Source organism: Gavialis gangeticus, unplaced genomic scaffold (genome assembly GCF_001723915.1).
Source record: "Gavialis gangeticus isolate Ggan-Ray unplaced genomic scaffold, GavGan_comp1, whole genome shotgun sequence".
NCBI classification, from domain to species: Eukaryota; Metazoa; Chordata; order Crocodylia; family Gavialidae; genus Gavialis; species Gavialis gangeticus.
Window position 1 is genome coordinate 25,788,464 of NW_017728995.1, and position 16,717 is coordinate 25,805,180.

Consider the following 16,717-nt stretch of genomic DNA (forward strand, 5'->3'; position numbering starts at 1 on the left):
TGCAGGCTCCTACCCTGGGGGGTTTTAAGAAGAGTTTAGATGAACACCTTGCTGGGGTCGTTTGACCCCAATACTCTTTCCTGCCATGGCAGGGGGTCGGACTAGATGATCTGCTGAGGTCCCTTCCGACCCTAGAAACTATGAAACAGAGAGGCAGGTAAGTGAGTGTGTGCACAACACAGGGGTTTAAAGGGCCCTAAATTGAAGCAGAGTTTTAAAAAAACTCACTGCTTCAATTTAGGGCCCCCATTTCGTCTACTCACGCCCTGCAATATCTTTAGTACACAGGGCAAAACATTTATGTGTGCGACTTATTTGGTGGAGTCCCCAAGGTGGTACTTCCAAGTAACCCTAGGGAAGAAAGAGAACTTCCTTTAAGTTTTTGATCCACAGTCTTTCCCCTGCTCTGACTTCTAGCTGCTTTTACTTCCTGGCATATAAAACAGCTGGGGCTGCTTCCTTTAATGACTTGACTTCCCAGACCCTTAAACCTATCTTGCTGAGAAGCTCAGGAGTGGATTTTGAATCTGCCTTTTCTTGGGTGGCCTCAACCTCCAGTGTCCTATAAGTCAAATCTCGAAGGACCTATTTTCTCATTTTATACCTAGGTTTTTTATATTGTGGGTTATTAATAAGGTTTTGCCTGGTAGAAGCACCCTTAGATTTTTCTGTTAGATTATGAACTTACCATGTTTAAAAGCTCTTGAGTTTTTCTGTCTGGGGAACTTAACCTTGGTTGGGGTACGGACTACTACTCCCCTTTTATGTGATCTGTTTAGGCTGTCATTTGATCTATTTGGTCTCTCCCTTGAAATTAATTTCTTTCTGCGTCTCCAAATAGTGCTTCTTATTGTCTGTTTTCAAGAACAGACACATTCTACATTTTGGCTAATGAAATGTGTTAAATATAATATTTGAACATACATTTTTGAGGTGTGAAGAGAGATTTCAAGTTATTTCTGTTTAATTCCATCTCCCGCCAACCTTCATTGCTGCTGTCTGGGAGGTTGGAGCTACTGGCCTTGCCAAGGATATCAATGGAAATGGTGCGTGCAGAGGGCTTGCCGGATGAGACCCTTGATTAGTTAAATATATAGCTGTCCAAGGTGAAATGTAGTGTCTAATGGTTTTGTTGTTAAGCGATATTTGCGTTCTGCACAACACATACTTAAAGCAGGACTGTGCTGCTTTTAACTATGTGTGCCTTTCCACTTGGGTAAATGTTACAGAGAATGACACTTTTACGAGATAGTTAACCTTCTACCCTTACATACTGCATGTAATTGGATCAAATACGCAATTTAGATAAACAGTAGCATGTTGCTGTCATCAGGTATTGTGGTACAGCTACAATGAGAGAAGAATTCAGATACTTTTTATTTTCACATTTCCTTTCATTTGCATACTTTTTATGCTCCACAATCATAGGTGTCCAAAAAAAAATGACCCTGCTATCTGGTGAAGAATCAATGTTAATAGCCGGGCGTGTAACTTGCATGTCCTTCAATATTCAAAATGTCTTTATAGAACAATTCATAACAACTCTGGTCACACACATGCTAGAGAAACCTGAATTTCAAGTGGTATTGGATGGAGTAATCCTCCAGGAGCCATTAATCAAGCATGGATAAGTATTTTCAAACACCAGTATAATAATCTGACTACTGTATTTCTGTTTAATGAAGATTTCATCTTGAACATGTTAGTGTAACTTGAAGCAGAATTTGTCCTAGCATAAGTCTGGAGCCATTCCACTGATTTCAGTGGCTTTATTCTGGATTTCAGTCAGTGTAACGGAGGAATTTAGCCTCTTCTCCAGAGGTTATTTTTAGCTTGGTTGCAGTATATTCATGCCAGAAATTCTTAGGGATTATGAAGAAGAATGTGAGAAGCTTGTTTTAACTTTTTTCCACTAATGTTTGTTTTTATTTTTCCTTCATCTCCCGTTTCTCTGCACTCCACTTCCAATTCAGGGTTTTAGACTACATTGTCACCAGTGCAAGTTTCTTAATAAGGATTTACTCTGATCCTTCTTTCATTAAAGTTGATGGCAACACTCCACTGACATCAATGGCGAAGGTTCAAGCACTGATGTGTTGTATTGTTCAGGATGCCTAGCAAAAAGTTTTAACCTTCCACTTTGGCTTCAGCACCTACAGAAGCATTAGCATTATCTCCCACAATACATGCCAAGTGTTTGCTGCAGAATACGTTTAATTTTCCTTTCGTTTTTACACACACATGAGTTTAACACTCAGTCTGTTAAAATTTGTTTTGCAGCTGTATTGATTAACTTGGCTCTTAAAGTATGGTCAGGGATACTGTCTTCTGGCTGATTGACCACTCTTGAGTTCTTAATTAGTTGTAGCTTGTCAACGTATGATCAGGCTGTTCTTCTGGATGAATGCCCTCACATGCCAGTGATCTATAGCAAAGAAGCCAAGTCAACTGCTTGACGTTCTTTTTTTTAATGTCCTTTGTGCTGTTGATCAAACAACAAAAAATATTGTGGCCTTTTGATTTGTAACATTTATTTGAAAGGGCAAAAAAATAGAAATAACGCAAAATGGTTCGTTATTCCTGAGATGTGATTTTTGTGTGAGAGAGGAATTGGAGTGATGATCAGCAATCTGAAGAGAGGACTCCGGAGCTGGGAATTCCTGAGTCTGAATTAAGGCTCTGTCATAAACTACTTCTATGACTTTGACAGTTCCTATTAACTTCTCTGTTTCACTTCCTCGATCTATAAAAATTGGGATAAAAAAATCAATTACATCTCAGGAGAATTTTCAATATGAATTAGTTAATGACTGCTAAGAGTTGTAAAGAAAAAGCCATGTTTTTGATAAATTATTTTATAATTGTAAAATAAGGGACTGAACATATTTAGAAGGGCATAAGGGTAATTCAACACCTTAGATTTCATTCAGGTGGAAAGTTACTACATTTGTGGAACATTTACCAAAGGTGACCTTTTTGCGTATGTTAGTTATTTGAGTTTAATATTTTAGAAGCAATATTCATAAAATTGCCTGCTTTAAAGGAGAAAACTTTGGGGCAGAGAAGACTTCAGGCTTGCTTCTGATCTCTTTAACACATGTATAAACTAGAACTAACCCAACTGAAATCTTTGAATCTACACTAGGTGGTAGTAAGATCAAAGAGATTTTTAAGGGCATGATTCTGCTTTCTTTCAGGTCAATGGAAATAAAAATCCCACTAACATAAACAGTACAGGATCAAACCCTAAATATTTCCAGTGCCCCAATTTGAAGACCGTATAAATAAATGCTGCACATACAAATATTCTTTCTGGTGGTTGCTTTCACCTCTTCAGGAGTACTTGGCTCTTCCTGTTCTTCATGAGCTGTGCCTACCTGGTGGCTGTTGAAGTCCATTCTGTTTGGCTTGCTGATGAGATGTGTGATAAGGAGCATATGACAGGAAGGGACTTCCTGGATTACAGGAAACCACATCCTATCTTCCCTTTAATAAGGTGATCAAGCTTCACTTTACGGGATTTTTTTGCCTCTGGTACTTTTACTGAAAGGCTGTTCTAGAAGCTCATGGCTCTGATGGCTGAACACTATCTTCTAATTTTCAGCAGAAGTGTATGAATAGCCAGTTTATACCCATTAGTTCTTGTGTGAATATCTTCCTTTAGTTTTAATAGTTCTTGCCCCTCCTTGGTGCTTAATCACCGTCCTGATGTATTTATGGACAGCGATCATATCCCCTCTTCACCTCTTGTTTTTCTAGGATAAATAAATCAAGTTATTTGTCTTTGTTCTCATATGACACATTCTCTATTCCTGTGCTCAGCCTACTAGCCTTTCCATTGTTAGACTCATTGGGTGTGTCCAGATGAGCAGGAACGTGCAGAATGCAGTGCAACGGACCTTTCTGCGGCACTGCACATGCAAGTGTTCCCCATGCTGCCAATTTTCCGTGTGGAGGGTGGGGGAAGGTGACACCAGGAGATCCCAGTGTCAAAATAAACAGTGCCTAAAAGGGGGTGGCGGACACAGTGGCAGTGTGGATTGCCCGATACTGGAGCCTGGCTGGCCAGAGCTACACTCTGGCTCCTGGCCAGGCTCTCTACTGTTGAATTGCTGTGGCTGCAGCCCTGGAGGCCCCCAGGACCTCAAGTAGGACTGCTGGGGCCAGCCTAGATGCTGGCCCCAGCCTCCCCTACCCCATCCATGGCAACATGCTACACGCCAGAGCGTGCATGCATGGGCATTCCCTGGGGACAAGGAAGAGTGGCACATATTGGACGTGCCTATTGTGGTGATTTCTGTGACAGGCAGGAAGCTTCTCAAGGTTAGTGGAATGGACAACAGGAATAATGCTGCAGACCTTCCAACTTCTGTCTAGTGTAATGATCGTTACTGTAGTACCACTGCAATATAATACAACTGGAAATATTTAACCAGTGGGGACTGATTGTAACATTATCTTGGCCTGTTTTGGCCATACTTGTTTGGCCTGCTTTGTATCAAGAGAACCAACTTTTGAGAGAGAGCCTAACTTCACAATTTCCTCTTTTAATAAATGCAGCCAAACAAAACAAACCAAAACCAGAAAACCACAGAGATATAGAAGGAACAAAAAAAGCTTTGTTCTTTACAATGGGATTAAGTTGCCCTGTTGATATATCAGCTTATTACTATTGCCTGGTCTTTAAAATTATTTTTTCGTACCCTAGAGACATTCATGTATCTTAATCTCCTTACACTGGCTTCTTTATTGGCATTTTTCATATGATTTTTTTTTTAATTTGCAGATATACAGCAAAATTTTAAGCAATGTTAATGGTGAAGGGAACAACTCACATACTGTATTTTCTCATATATAGCAAACAACTTTCAGCCCCTTAAAATTGGGGTGCATATATTCAGGGAGGAAGCTGATTTTTTGCCCAGTATAGAAGTACCATGTTTTGATCCCTGCTCCACAGGACAGCATCTCTGGTATTCCTCTTCAGGCAACTGAGGATGTCAACTGAGGTAATAGTCCATTGTTCTTCACTTCACAGGTGTTACAGATCATCTCTCTTTTTTACTGGTCTTGACTTTTCACTAATGAAGCTAACCTTTCTTAGGGGAATTTTTCTGTCTGCTTGAGCTTCTGGTCTCTCTTCCTATTTCACAATTCTTTAGCCCTTTTCAGGAACAGAGGTCTACCATGGAGACCAGTCTCCAACAGAAATTAGGATTTTAGTTGAGCAGGAATGGAGAGAAATCATCCGAAGATTAGGCTCTGTCCCTGCTCTCTGCAGTCATAAATCTGGATTCTTTTCTTTTTTTTTTTTTTAATACCTTTACTATATTTTGGGGGTGTCATATGTGAGAAAATATGGTAGCTACTGGTCATTAGCTCTCTCTTTAATGTGTATTTTTTGATATTTTTTCTAACACTTATACTTAATAACATACTAGGGAAGGAAATCAAAAGTAGAAATGGGTATCAATGGCAGTAGTTAAGGGTGGGTCTGCTATGAAGGAAAATATAAGAATTAGGAAACAGCTGCTTTTTTGTGCCAAGGAAAAATGTAGGAGCTTAAGGACCTGAAGATTTATGAATTATCTTACTGTGGTTGAATTAAATAGTTGTTAATTTGAAGTAGAAATGTTTAAATTTTTCTATTTTTTTTACATATGACTACAAGAACTGAAATAGAATAAAATTCTGTAAAAAAAATTCTGTTATTTTTTTCTCTGAGTTTGTGCTAGCCTTAAGATTCAACAGTATTGTGATTTTATATATTTTAAAACCATTTTAAAAAGTATTTATAAATGACATTAAAGTAGGACATGTTTCTGTCATCAAAAGATCAGTTTTCATTATGGAAACCTTATAGGTCAAGGCTAGGGACAGACCTTCAAAAAGCCTGAGTCAGAATTGATTCAATCTTTGCAGGTTAGTCTATCTTGGCTAGGCTAAATCACTTTGTAACTGCACTGACATCCCAGAAATTCAGGCACGTGCCTGCAGTGGCTCAGGCTAGAAGCCAGGTGGGCGCTAGAGCAGCCCTCCCCTCCCTTCCAGAGGGCTGAGCTGAAGGGGGCATGGCCAGGCCCTGGTAAGATTAGGGTGGGGTTCCTCCCCACTTGATAACAGAGCATTTATCAGCTCTGTTATCAGCATTTATCACCCCGTCAGAAAATAAACAGCTTCTCTCATTAGTTCATCTCTTCTTAAACAAAGAAGGAATGGGGGGACATCACCAACTGAGCTGTTGATTAGCTCCAAAAAGCCCTAAGCCAACACTGCTGTCTGCCATAGCAAGGACTGTAGCCAGCATATGGTCTGCTGGCTAATGCTGTGTGTCTGTGTAAGGCAGAGGGGACAGGGGATCCCTGCTTAGAAGGGAGTGGTGAGGGGGTACGGAGAGCAGGAAGAAGCCAGGCAGATGCTGCTGTGCCTGCAAGTCTCAGCCAGAGCTGCAGCCAGGGAGCAGAGGGCAGGCACCATCCCTGCCGTGGAGAAGAGCCCCACCCAGCTGAGAGAGCATGCCAGAATGCTGGAGGAGTCTGATTTAACTTAACCTGGCAAGACATTGCATAAACTGGATTTGACCCAAATCAGTTAAGTCGGATACTACGTTCAACCAGGTTTATCTCAAACTAGTTTCAGTCATTTTTAAACTGGTTTCTGTGCACTGAATGTCTGTTCTGTTACTGGTTTAAACCAGTTTCTGATCAGTTAAACCAATTTACGTGTCAAGTCTTTCCCGAGCCCAGGGATGGCCAGAGTTACCCTAGGAGCCACATCTGATCCTCCACCAAAGGTGGAGCATGGCGGGGGGGTGGTGGTGGTGCTGAGCAACCCAGAGTGGAGGTGAACACCTCCCCCCCACCCCCACACCATAAGTGGCGTGGCTGCAGAGCAAGGGGAGGGGGCTTCTTTGCCTAAGCCCCTCTGGGAGAAGTGGGCAGGGCTTTGGTGGAGAAGCCCCAGAGAGCCGCAGGAAGCATACTGCACCTGAAAGTCTCATTGTATTTAATAAATAATTGGAAGTAAAATTAACCTGCATAAAGAATCTTTTATACTGAATACTTTACATTCTAGGAGCCTGATCCAGCTAGGAACTGGGCTCCTCCTATGAGGCTCTGAACATCTTCAGGTTTACACATTGCTGAATCCTGGGTTTTTTAAATGTGATGTTCTGGAGAAAAGCAGCATAGGTTTGTTGCAAGGAACAAACAAATTCGGTAGCAGTCACCCTTCAGGGCAGAAAATTCATTGAAGCCCCAGGGTGCCAGGACCCTATACTGAGTGTAAAGCCATGTTCATTTTGGTAGGTTAATGAACAAAACTAGAGAAGATGAAATATTTCATCTGAAATAATGGGCAAAACTCATGCTTAAATAAAAATGCCATGGGACATTACTGTCCATGAAGAACACAGAGGTCTGTCCTGCAAGACTGGGTCTCGGTAACCAGCATGGGACATTATTTACCTTTAAGGATGAAGAGCTGGAGTTGACCCTTCTGGTATTTGAACCTATCACTTTTAGGGACTTGATGATTAGTATAGTAAGCCACCACCCTGGCATTCATCCTAAGACATTTTGAATTATTCTTTCCAAAGATTCATATCTTAGTTATTTTTAAATTATATAGGTAGACTTTTTATAAGGTATTATGTTTAATTTCTTTTTAACAAAGTGTTTGCAGTCATAATTAAGAGATGTATTAAGCTTCATGTCAATTAGACAAATTGATGTGAAAATCTGATTGGGTCCTGAGGGGGTTAGATTTTCCCAGCTGTGAGAAATCATTTTGAAACAGGGAGGGAGATGGATAATTAGTAAAATAACAGCATCAGCTAAAGAAGGCTACAGTAAAAATATGAGCACGTTCGTTTTAAACTTTGATGGCCAAAGATGTAATGGTCTGGATGGCTCAGTGGACTGGTAATGGATTAGCTTGTGGGAGATAAAGAAAAAAAGACCTTTTTCTTCATGTGTTATGTAGAAGAAAACTTGCCAGGTCTTTAGAAAAAACAGCTGGACTCTTACAAGGAGACCCAGGATTTTTATCCAATTTGGTAACTCAAATTTTTAAACCCTTGAAAACTAGAAGTCTTCCAATTTGTTCTTTATAATATGTCCAAAGAAAGGAGTAAGGAGAGACCCTTTCTTGGTGATGTACCATTTCCATTACATATTGTGTAGATGAAAGAAGGAGAGATATCAGCAAGTTTACTTCCAAAGTGTACAAATTGCAAGGTGTAAAGCCTCTAAATTTCCCCTACAGTTTTAATGTTGGCTGGTACATATTTTTGCCTGATGGATAAAAACCTGGAGGGCTTGGTTCCTGAAGAAAGGAAAGCTGAAGTTGACTGTGGAGAAACTGATTTCCTTTCCACATACACAAGGCTCTAGATCCATGACTTCTGGTTGGTGTCTGCAGATCCTCCATCTCTGAATAAAGATCTCACCCATATTGATACAGTGCTTGGAAAGTTTGGCAGTTAGCTGAAGGTCAACAGAACACAACACACTTTCCTTCCTTTCCTTTTCCATTACCATTTGCAACATTACTTGATTTCTGTTGAACCTCATACTTTGCTCCAACACATTGAAAGGAATTTTTAGTTCCAGGCTTTGAAACAGATGCAGTATCTTCATCCCTAATGACTGAGGCCCAGTTCAGTTACATGACTGTTTTTCCTGGATGTCTGTGACCCTGGATGTTTCTGTTGAGAAATTTTCTGGTTTTAGCAACCTTGAATCTCCCCTGGATGATGAGAAATAATAACAATTAAATTGTCCTTAGGTAGTCATTATATTTAAATATAGTTTTACTGAAAACCCAGAGATTACTCTTCTGGCTTATTTTTCCTAAAGACCCAAGGGCAAAGAGGGCTCTATGGGTATGTACCCAAGCACTAAATGTATGCCAACCTATCCAAGATTTGGTTTGTCTAAATGTCCAGGTGTGCAGGCAGTTGCAGGGCTTAAATCGCCCCCCAAATGGTGTGCTTAATCTAAAAACTGAGGACACAGAGCACTTCTGCTTAATTCAAGTCACAACTATCCAATTTCTAGGCCACATGGTATCCTGCTTAGATATGGTCTACGGGGTCATCCTTCAATACTAGCCTCTCTACTTCTTCCTATTCCTGACATGGGAGAGATACTCAGATAAAACAGCGATAGGTATAAAATCCTAAACAGTTTTTACATTTGACTTAGCATGTGATGCAAGTAGTTAATTCCCAAAGCAGCAAAACTCTTTTAATAATTTGTCCTACTGGTGACCTGTTCCAGACTCAGCCATGGTCATGATGATCTTACAATGCATAGTGTAAGGGTCTAGCATGTTTATAATGTTCAATAATGTGCCAGAGAGTGTTCCAAGAAAAGGGGTTTCTGGAAAGCGTGACCCTTGGAGAGATTCACCTTCAACTGAAGAGCCCTGCCTGCCTGCAGAGAATCATAGATTCTGCTATGCTGTTACAAAGGCCAAAGCTGTTAACTTGAATCCTGATCCCTGGGATAAGAAACGAGAACTATTTCTTCATCTATAGCGAGGTATTGTAACTAATGTTTGTTCTGACTATAGCAGTATCCCTATATCTGTGGTTCTTGACCTTTTTATTACTCAAGGCACTTCTCATTGGACTCAGGGCACCCCTCAGAAAATGCTTTCACTTGTTTTCTGATTATGAAAAACTAATGGAGCAATTCTCCCTTTGCAAACTCAGAAAGGTCATAACAGGTGAGAATGTGCTTGACAGTGTGGATACCTATTTGAAATCTCTGGGTATTTTTTGTGAATCCTGTGTAGGTGCTTGCACACCTACTAGTGCTAATGTTGTGCAACTGGCCAGTACTGTGCCCTGGAGAGTCCCCTGTCTCTCCTCCTCTCCCTACACCTTCCCTCCAGCAGCTCCAGCTCTAGCAGCATGGAGGACATAGCAGTGATGGCAATGCTCAATGCTAGAATCAGTCTCGACTGGATGTGTTAAGTGGCCAAGAAAACTTAAGGTTTTAGCATCAAAAAAATGGAGGTGATGTCCCACTCAGTGGCCGAAAACCTCCATGTAGCACTACATTTCCCAGAATGCCTTTTGCTCATGCCTCACTTCACAGGTAGGTGTCTATGCTGCTGCTTCTCTGACCTCTTCGCTGCCAAAGCTAGAGCTTCTGGAGGAAGGTGCGTGGTTACGTGGAGGGCAGGGGACAGAAGGATGACGCACCTTTCCTAGATCACTTCCGGGACACCTTCATCCCCCTGCCTTTAGGCTTCTGCCCCACTCGCCCACTGCTACTGCAGTACCCTGCAACAAGATCTGGTACTCTGGATGAGAATCACTTGTCTGTATGGTTCAGGGCACTGCTGTACTGAGATGCTGTGCCTGCTTGACACTTACTAAATCATAAACTGCAAGCAGTATAGCTGTGTTAGCATAGCACTGCATGTGTGCCAATCAACTACCTCATTGCAAAAACCTGGCAGTGTGCGTAAAGCTTTTCTGCCATAAGTAGCCACCACTTTCGGAAGAATTTGTAGGTGTCGGGCAAGTATATTTGAAGGAACTAATTGAAATAATAAAATCAGCTTAATGCTGCAGTATAAACTTTGCCTTCTAATTGTTTCTATTAGTAAAGCAAAATGGTTGCATTAAGATTGCTTTTCATATTTCAATTGTTCTTGCTAAGTATCTTTCTATTTAATAGCTAACGGAGAGATTTTTTTTGGTTTTGTTTTTGGCATATAATTTGTGAAAAAAATCCCTGAGATACCAGATTAGGATTTCATTTTATGGTGTCTTGCTTGGAAAGTTCTAGAGGACAGGCACTGCTAATCTAATAAGAGAATTTTTTTTTCTTAGCAAAGACTATTTTGGATTTTTTTAAACTTACTTTTCCTTATAACAACTGGCTGATACACTGGGATTACTCTCTTAGGTGTGAGTCATAAAGCTGAATATGTTATTATACATGAAGTTTAGAATTTGGAACTAAGGTGAAGATTTTGGAATACAGTGCGTTTTATTGCATTCACAAAGCAGTGTCAGAGTATTTCACATATACATCCTTATGAACTTAAGGCCAATATTTATGTTTCCTATATTAAATGCATGTTTATAAATAGTTAAAATATTTTGTGTGTTTGTATATATGTTTTATGTGTGTGTGTATGTGTATATATAGTATGTAAATATGGGAACAATAAATTTATGTTTAAAGAACAAAGAGAAGTAATATCAAAATACTATAATGAAAATATCCAATATTTCAGTTAATTCTAAATAAATGGAAATTAAACTTAAACATTTTTAAAGAGTTCTTGAATGGTTTGTTGATTAGAAACTAATGTGACTCCTTGTCTAAGATAAAACACTAAACAGACAGCAGCTGCTGGTAATTTGGTGCAAGTAATTGTAGAGCCAATAAGTTGAAGAAGTGCTTATTAAAAGAAACTGCTTTCTTATCCGCTTGTAAGTTCAATTGAGTAATGCACGCTACATGTGGTCTGACGCTAGGTAAATTATACACCTGATTTAAAAACACTCCATCCATAAGAGCTCCTATTTTGCTCATCCATAAAATTTTTACTTTCTTCATTACTAACTACTTGCAGAAGCATATGGCATAATATCTATCAAATTAGGCTTTGAGGACATCTTAGACTGGCACCCTGCTGACTTGAAACATGTGCTTAATGCATATTGCAGTGCTTTTAACCCCTTAAGTGCCCCCCAAGATAGGCCGTATAGTCCCAAGGCATGAATGCCCATGTGGCTTTACAGATGCATACTGTACACCCTGCTGATCTATTGGCATTCCATTGAAAAGGATGCATCTGCCTTGAAAAGACATGTATGGAGGGGACAGCGAAAACTCCTCGTGATAAGGGACTCGGAAGTAACATGAACATTATTTTTAGCTTCAAATTGACAAGGGCATAGCTCATGTGGAGGACAAAATTAAGAATTAAAAAAAAAAGTAATTCACTTTACACTACTCATGGTAATGGAATCGAGGCTAGCTACTTATTCAGGCTGCCACCTTTTGCATACCATGTTATAGGAAAACTTTCTGTCTATTGTGGCTGTATTCAGAAATAATAATAATAAAAAACAATCAAAACAAAACAAGTAAACACAAAAAAGCCCAATACATGAATTACAGCCATGCTGTGAAATCTTTACTTACCTGCGTAGTGTAAGCAATTGTTGATCCTCTGGATCACGGTGTACATGTAAGAGGTCTTGTCAGCTGCCTGATGCATCCTCTTGTATGGAGTCCTGAGACCACCACATCAAGACCTTCAGCATGTAGACCTAAGAAAGAGTATGGAGGAGTGGAGGCTGCCCAAGACCTACCATCCCCACTTTAGACCATTGAGACAGAATCCAAAGGCCAGACTGAGTCCAGATGCTTAGTGCCTTGATGGTTGTAGCTTCTACGTTTGATGCTGATGACAACTACTACTATTACTATCATCATCATCTATGTTGAATCTATTTTGACCTACCATATCCAAGCCAAAAGGAATGCAGAGCCCTGGAGAGGTGACGAGACCCCTTTCTTCCAGCCAACAGTGGCAAAAGAACAGGGTAGGGACTATTTAAAAAAGCTGGACATATACAAATCCATGGGGTGGATGGGATGCACCCAAAGGTGCTAAGTGAGTAAGCTGATGTGCTTGCAGAGGCACTGGCCATCATCTTTGAAAACGCATGGTGATTGGGAGAGGTCCTGGATGACTGGAAAAGGGCAAACATAGTGTCCATATTTAAGGAAGAGAAGAAGGAGGATCCAGGGAACTACAGACCAGTCAGCCTCACCTCAGTCCCTGGAAAAATGGAGAAGATCCTCAAGGAATCCATTTCTAAGCACTTGGAGGAGATTAAGGTGATTAGGACCAGTCAGCACGGATTAACCAAGGGCAAGTGATGTCTAATCAACCTAATTGCATTCTGTGATGAGATGTTTGGCTCTGTGGATTCAGGGAGACGAGTGGATGTGGTGTGCCTTGACTTTAGCAAGGCTTTTGATATGGTCTCTCACAACACTCTCACAGGCAAACTAAGGAAGTATGGGATGGATGAATGGACTGTAAGATGGATAGAAAACTGGCTGGGTCAGCAGGCTCAGAGGGTAGTAGTCAATGACTCAATGACTAGTTGGCAGCCAGTATCAAGTGGAGTGCCCCAGGGGTTGGTCCTGAGGCTTGTTTTATTCAGTATCTTCATCAATGACCTGGACGATGGGATGGAGCATACCCTCAGCAAGCTTGCAGATGGCACCAAGCTGTGGGGAGTAGTTTCATAGTTGTTTGGGGGTGGAAGAGAAGTTACAGATCATTGGGTCCAACCCTTCTGCACTTGGGCAGGAAAGGTTGCTGGGATCAGATGACCCCAGCAAGATGGGCATTTAAGATTGCCAGGATGGGTGACTGTACTACCTTTGGGGGGAGCCTGTTTCAAACCCTTGGTACCTGACTTGTAAAGAATTTTGTTCTTATGTCCAGTCTGAAGTGATCTCAAATCAGCTTGTGCTCATTATTTCTGGTCTTCCCCTGGGGGGCCTCGGTGAATAGTTGCTCACCCAGGCCCTGATGTACTCCCCTGATATACTTAGGCTGCCACCAAGTCCCCTCTGAGTCTTCTCGTCTTTAGGTTGAACAGTCCCAAGTTTTTCAGCCTCTCCTCATATGACCTGGTCTCTAGGCCTCTAATCATGCACATGGCCCTCCTTTGGACTCTCTTTCAAGCTTCTTCACATCCTTCCTGAAGTGTGGCACCCACAACTGGACGCAGAACTCCAGCTGTGGTCTCACCAAGGCCAGTGGAGTGGGAGGATAACATCTTTAGTTTTGCTCAAGATGCCTCGATAGATGCATGCCAGTGTTTGATTAGCCCTGCCAGCTTCAGCATTGCATTGCTGGCTCATGTTCATTTTGTTGTCTATCATGACACCCAGGTCTCATTCAGTTATGGTGCTGGCAAGCGTAGCACTGCTGAGCCTGTAAGTGTGTTTGTTCATTATTTCTCCCCAGATGGAGCACTTTGCATTTCTTTGTATTAATCAACATCAGGTTGAGGTCTGCCCACCTCTGTCCAGGTCAGCCTATAGTGCCAGCCTGTCCTGGAGCATGACTATGCTCCTCCACAGTTTGGTATCATCAGTGAGCTTTGCCAGTTTGCTTTTAATACCCAAATCTAAATTGTTGATGAACATGTTGAAAAGCACTTGTCCGAGTACTGAGCCCTGAGGTACACTACTGGTCACCTCATAGCAGATGTGCTAGAGGGTAGGGTTAGGATTCAGAGAGACCTTGACAAATTGGAGGATTAAACCAAAAGAAATCTCATGAGGTTCAAGAAGGGCAAGTGCAAAGTCCTGCACTTAGGGCGGAACAATCCCATGCACTGATACAGGCTGGGACCAACTGGCTGGGCAGCAGCCCTTTGGAAAAAGACCTGGGGATTACAGCGGACAATAAGCTGAATATCAGCCAATAGTGTGCCCTTGTTGCCAAGAAGTCTAATGGCATACTGGGCTGCATTGGTAGGGCTCGGAACAGAAGTTGCACATAAACTGGTTTAAGTGATCAGAAACTGGTTTAAACCTGTAACAGAACAGAAGTTCAGTGCACATAAACCAGTTTCAAAATGGCTGAAACTGGTTTAAGATAAATCTGATTAAATGTAGTATCTTACTTAACTGATTTAGGTCAAACTGGTTTATGAAACTTCTGTGCCAGACCCCTTCCTCGTTCAAGGTAAATCAGAGTCCCCCAGCATCCCAGTGGTTTGGAGCCCTGGGCTGGGCTGTACTGTCTGCTCCAGAGAACAGGGCTGGCCCTGCCCCTCTGCTCCCTACCTGGAGCAGTGAGGGCTGGCTCACTGCCTCCCCTCCCACCCCCACCCCTCCAGGCAAATCCCGGCTAGGGTCTGGGGCCAGGGAGGAGGATTACACTTTCCTTCCCCTGAGTACAGAGCTGCCCTACCTTGCTTACTTCGTGCTGGCTGCAACTGTGGACTACAAACCCCAGAGACACCTGGAACCAGGAAGAGAAAGTGATGAGCAGCCCTGCAGAGTCATGCTGCTGTGATTATAGACTGCAAATCCCAGAGACCTGGGGGGCAGTAGGAAGTGGAAGTGAGCACACGTCCTGTGCTGGCTACTTGCCAGAGAGCCACGATCTAGCACCACTCCGGCTTCTGCCTTGAACCACCGCAGGCGTGTGGCTGTATTTCTTAAATTAAAAGTGAATGTCTGTTATTTGCTTATTGGTTCAATCTTTGCAGCTTAGACTAACCTGCAAAGACTGAATCAATTCCGCCTCAGGCTTTTTTACTGTCTGTACTTAGCCTGGAAGTTTTTAAGACTCAGCTAGACAAAGCCTTGGCTGGGATGATCTAGTTGGGAATGGTCCTGCTTTGAGCAGGGGGTTGGATTAGATGACCTCCTGAGGTCCCTTCCATCCCTAATTTTCTATGATTCTGCCAGAGATCAACAGATGAGAGCTGCTGCTGACTACCTAATGTCTCAGTGAGGGCACATTTCTGTCAGGGTGGTGTTCCTTAGCCTTTCTCTTGTCACTTTGATTATCTACCAAGAAATGTCAAGACTGGTTTGATGAGAATGACCAGGACATCCAAGAGTTGATTGATCACAAGCCAAAGCCACATACAGTCTGAGCATTCGGGGACCAACCCCCTTGAGAGAGATCATCTGATCAAGGAAAGGGAAGCCATTAATTCCTGTTGGAAGGAGCATTTTGAAGATCTTCTCAATTGAGGCTGTTGTTGATGAGCATGATCTGAACACCATCCTGCAGCACCCAGTCAGAAATGATCTCAGAATCTCTCCAGCCCTTGACAAAGTGAAGAAAGCCATCAAGCAGATGAAAAATGACAAGGAATCTGGAGCTGATGGAATCCCTGCTCAAATTTTCAAGCAGGGGAGAGAGCAGCTCATATCATAGCTCCAGGCCCTCATCTTAAGGATTTGGAATAATGAGGAAATCCTATGTGACCTCAGGGATGCCATGATTGTGGCAATCTTGACAAGTTTGGAGATAAGAAAGGAGACAAGTTTGACTGTAGAGATTACAGCTCCAGCTCTGGTAATCCACATTTAGTGTGAGACTTTGGAGAACATTGAGTATTTCCTGTACCTCGGAAGCCATCTTTTGCAGAAGACTGACATTGATGAAGAAATCCAACGTCACCTCAAATGTGCAAGTGCAACCATTGGACACCTAAGGAAATGGGCAACCAAAGGTTTTATTTTTGTATATATGTATGTATAGGCATATAAGCATATGCATAAGGAGAGCACAAGATAGAGCTAACTAACTAAATAAGCTATGGACATAATGTATTTAGTTAGTTCTCACTATTGTTTTCTCTCTCTATATATACACTTAGTTAGTTAGTCTATAAAGGTCCATATCTACCCTGTTTTCTGACAGAAATAAAGTACTATGGAAACCAAAGAAACTTTCTACAAGGAAGCTCATCTCCTGTCTTCTTTGAGCCCTGCCTCAATTTGATACCGTGTAACTTGGTTTCATGTTCCCACCTCTCACTATGTTGGTAGGCTGTTGCAGCAGTACAACTTACATTTGATATCAAATCAGTATTTTACAAGCATTTGTGAATAATGTTGAATGTTGTATAGTGTGTGTATGTGTGTGTGTGTGTATCCAGAGTAAGGTGAGTATAGGGTGCCTCAAAACC

At 41.7% G+C, this 16,717-nt stretch overlaps 1 long non-coding RNA gene across 1 annotated transcript in view; it reads left to right on the forward strand.

Moving 5' to 3' along the window:
• LOC109288020 overlaps window positions 1–16,717 on the forward strand; it is a 468,804-nt gene that overhangs the window by 39,919 nt on the left and 412,168 nt on the right. The gene's annotated exons all lie outside the window — the stretch shown is intronic.